General features: G+C 34.7%; 1 pseudogene; it reads left to right on the top strand.

Annotated features, from left to right (window-relative positions):
* Positions 1–2,441: 2,441 nt before the first annotated feature.
* Positions 2,442–3,179, top strand: LOC109575411 (NADH dehydrogenase [ubiquinone] flavoprotein 2, mitochondrial-like; annotated as a pseudogene).
* Positions 3,180–4,726: the final 1,547 nt, after the last annotated feature.

The following is a 4,726-nucleotide window of genomic DNA, read 5'->3' as shown; positions in this document are numbered from 1 at the left end:
TGTTAGAAGAAGACTTTAGAAAAATTAGTGAGGTTAGGAAAGAACTATAATTTGTTTCAAATTATAAATCCTTGTCCTTAACTCCATTCCTATTTAAAAGCCATCAGTGTCTCCAAACTCACAATATTCTCTACTTGGCCTTATGCCAGAGTAATACAGTCTATATTTTATTATGCACCTACAGAAATCCTCTATTTTAGAAGGCCAACTTTTTTATTCTCCCCGACACACCTTTCTCATTATGAACTTCCCTCTTCTTCATGACCTTTCTTAACCTCAGCCTATAATGCTCTGCTCTTTTATTCAACAAAACTCCCTGGGACCATCAAAGAGGGGTTTTTCTTATAATTTTAACTGTTAGATTTGTCTCCTCTGTACTTTTATATCTATACAGAGTGACTTTTCATGTATACCTCATTACCCCAACTGGACTTTAACCTTCCTCATCTCAGGTATCCAGTTTTACAGCTATCCAATTCTCTACTCTGTTTTACATTTGGTAGGCGTTCACTCATTATCTGTTGATTGATAGCCTATATGCTATAAACAGCTTTATACTGCATGGAAATAAAAGATGTCAAAGAGCCAAAGATGTATTGTTCGTAGTTTTGCAGATGGGCAAGGTGGATAACTATAATTAGGAACAAAAGAGAAACATGATGAATCAATTTGATAGCAAATAATAGCACAAGAAGATTAGTAGGCTTTCCTTTTCTCATATAGTCCAATGAAATAATATAGATGAAGAACGATGGAGAAAGAGATAAAAATATTGTACTTACAGTTGCCTTCAATTTCATCATATTAATTTAGAAACCCTGGCAACTATGCTCCACAGGAGACAGAAAATGATAGATGTGGCAAATTACTGCTTCCTGTAGCAATGTGGGGGTATTTCTTGAACTAATTCTTATCAATGGACAAAGGAGGATCAGCAAATCAACGTTATTGAAGTGAAACATTTCCAATTTAATCACATCAGGTAAAATCACAAAATTGAAGTCAATTATTTACAAAATGCACTTTACAACCTTCAAGAATTTGACTGAAAAAATAGTTTCAACAAACTAGTAAGGTATATACATTAGTGGATGTAAGCCATAAAAAATAATATATGTAGAAACTGTACATTATTTGGAGTGGTCTTTATTCTCCATATATATACACACATATATATGTATGTATGTGGAAATTTTGCACTGTATAATTCTCAGTGGGTATGTTTTGAATACCTAGTGTTTGTCAGATACTGTGTGAGGTCCCATGGTAGAGTTTTGAATAAGAAACAGCTCCATCCCTCAGATAAATTTAGTTGGTAATTGAAACAAATAAATAAGAAATTTTAATAGAAGCGAGTGGGTCCAAAGTTGCAAGGAAGCAGCCAGAAGAAGCTGGAGTATTAAGTAGAGTGCTTTAGAAGTCACCCCAAAGTAGATGATATATGAATGGTGTCCCTAATAGAAAGTAGGACAAAAGATAACAGGACAAGCTTGAAAGAGGGAACAGAATAAGGTCATAAGATATATTTGTTTAAGGTATATTTGTTAGTCTTTATGATTCCCACTGCAAACTGAGCTAAGCTAGTCTTGGTCACTCAAAGTCATTAGTCTTCTGATGTAATTATTGGTAGTCTTTGATTCAAAGGGTAAGGTGAAGGCTATTTCTCTTCTCATTCAACCTTATTTTCAGGTAGTGTATTACAATGAGTATACCTCTTGGTCCACATTTGCTACATATAAAGTCATTTACTATTATCATGCACAATACTGGCTATTTTGGGAAGCTCAGCTTGGTGCAGTTCAACTCATTTTCTCTTTCATTCAGTGACAAGTGCTTGCATGAAACATTTACTCCAACTCAGATTCATCAGAATTCTAATGGCAGAATCAGTCAATTTTCTAAATGAATCAGGTTCAGCATTTTCTACTAAATGAAGTGTACATGATGAAATGGAATTTTATATCTAAGGTGTTGATCCTTAGTAAAATTTACAGAGAAAAATTTATCTAAATTTTCAGCCAATTTTATCTCTTAAACACATCATTTCACCAAAGAAAATTTAATTCAACTAGATTATGTAAATTTTGTATCTTCTTGTGCAAATTTAATGATCTATGAAGCATTTTCTATTGATGTCTCAAGAAGGATTTTTGAATAGGATACTTCATGTTTTAATTAACTGCCCTTGGATTTAGAATTATCTCACACACACATATATTCTAGTGGCTACACAAAAGTACATTACACGAACTCATAGATGACAACTCCTTAATAACATAAAGTTTCTTGCCCTCAAGATGGATCACAGGTCAAACAGATATGCACATCATGACACAACTGCTGATTTGACTACAGTTCAACCATTACACTGAGAAATAAAATATTAAAATCTGATGGGAGGAACTGAAATTAGAAAAGGTTTCATGGCAGTTTGGCCCACCATGTTCTTCTCACCAGTGCTCCATGGCTGCCTTGCTGCCGACTGGGGAAGGCATATAAGGAATCTACCTAAGACAGCTGTGCAGAATGGAGCTGGAGGAGCCTTATTTGTGAACAGAGATACTCCTGAGAATAACCCAGATGCTCCATTTGATTTCATACCGGAAAACTGTAAGAAGATGCCATTGCAAAAAAACTACCCAAAAGGGCATAAAGCAGCTGCTCTGCTTCCAGACCTGGATTTTGCCCAAAAACAGAATGGATGGCTGCCCCTCTCTATGAACAAGGTTGCAGAAATTTTACAGGTACCTCCAGTGAGAATATATGAAGTAGCAACTTTTTATACAATGTATAATCGAAAGCCAGTTGGAAAGTGTCACATTCATTCAAGTTTATACTACTACATCTTGCATGCTTCAAAACTCTGACTGCATACTGGAAGCCATTTAGAAAAAACTTGGAATAATATTGGAGAGAATACACTTGAGAAACTTTTCACTCTTATAGAAGTGGAATGTTTAGGGGCCTGTGTAAACACACCAATGGTTCAAATAAATGACAACTACTGTGAGGATCTGACATCTAAGTATACTGAAGAAATTATTGATGAACTCAAGTCTGGCAAACTCCCCAAAACTGGGCCAAGGAGTGGAGCTTCTCATGTGAGCCAGTCAGAGGTCTTACCTCTTTGACTGAACCAGCTAAAAGGACCTGGGTTTGCTGTACAAGTAGGGCTTTAATTTAATTCAATCATAAATATGTCACTGGAGAAATGAAATATGAATCTCCTACCTAAATTTTTTATATTATTTGTTCATTTCTATCTGTTTATACCTTGCTTGTAACTTGGCAACTTACAGCTGTAAGTACCATGTAAGACCTTCAGAGCATCACTTTAAAGTCTTCTGCTATCTTGGTTAACTATGAACACATTATTTCATAATCTAGTTAACAGTTATTTCAACATTATCCATTTTCAACTGTGCCTTCACTTTTATCAATAACATTAAGGTACTGTGAAGTAAAAATTTTGTCAAATTTTAAACAAAAAAAGGAAAGATTTCATAAAAGGAAGTGAAAGTGAAAGTCACTCAGTCGTGTCTGACTCTTTGCCACCCTGTGGACTATACAGTCCATGGAATTCTCCAGGCCAGAATACTGGAGTGGGTAGCCTTTCCCTTCTCCAGGGGATCTTTTCAACCCAGGGATCGAACCCAGGTCTCCAGCATTGCGGGCAGATTCTTTACCAGCTGAGCCACAAGGGAAGCCCAGAAGTGACACTGAATTGATCATTGCTTGAAAGTAGTATTTCAACAAAGAGAAAAAGAAAATTTCTTTTGAATAAAGCAAAAACTGTTAGGGTCTTAAATTACAACAGTGGTAGCAGGAGTTAGGAATTGTTCATAACAGTTTTCTTTATCCCTTCAGCTAACTGAGGTATAATTGACAGATAAAGTTGTTTACATTTAAGGTATACTACATTCTGATTCGATATAAATATGCATTGTGAACTATTTACTACAATTAAGATAATTAGCATATTTGTTATTACCTTCCTGTGTGTGTGAGAACCTGTGTGTGTGATAACTTGCTTAGCAAATTTCAAGTGTACAATACAATGTAATTAATTATAGTCACCATGTACATTTGATCCTCAGATCTTACTCATTATGCATGAAAGTTTGTATGTTTTAACCAATATCTCCCCATTTCTTCCACTTCCTGTCTCTGGCAACCTCATTCTACTCTCTGGTTCTATGAATTTTCTCTAGAGTCCACATGTAAATGAATATATTTTTGGTATTTGTTTGTGTCTGTATGTCTAGTTTATTTCATTTAGCATAATGCCCTCCATTTTTATCCATGCTATCACAAATAGCAGGATTTCCTGCTTTTTTATAGCTGAATAAAATTCTAATGTTATAATATTCTGAATAATATTCTCTTCTATCTACCATATTTTATTTAGTTGTTTCCCTACTTTGAGTGTCATGAATGATGCTGTGATGAAAAATGAGAGAAGATACCTCCTTGAGATGCTGATTGTGATTTTTTTCTTTTGAATATATATTCAGTAATGCATTGCTGGATCACATGGTTGTTTTATTTTTATTTTTTTTTCCACAGTGGCTGTAGCAATTTATATTCCCACCAACATCGTACAAGTGTTCCCTTTTCTCCACTTTCTCAACAACATTGATCATAACAATTTCCAAAGGCATAAAATAAACAGACATACATCTTAATACAATCCACAGATTTAAAAAAAGACAGTTACATGCCACTT

This window comes from Bos indicus, chromosome 2, assembly GCF_029378745.1.
Source record: "Bos indicus isolate NIAB-ARS_2022 breed Sahiwal x Tharparkar chromosome 2, NIAB-ARS_B.indTharparkar_mat_pri_1.0, whole genome shotgun sequence".
NCBI classification, from domain to species: domain Eukaryota; kingdom Metazoa; phylum Chordata; class Mammalia; order Artiodactyla; family Bovidae; genus Bos; species Bos indicus.
Note: the sequence above shows the minus strand (reverse complement) of the source record. Positions and strands in the feature narration are given on the sequence as shown.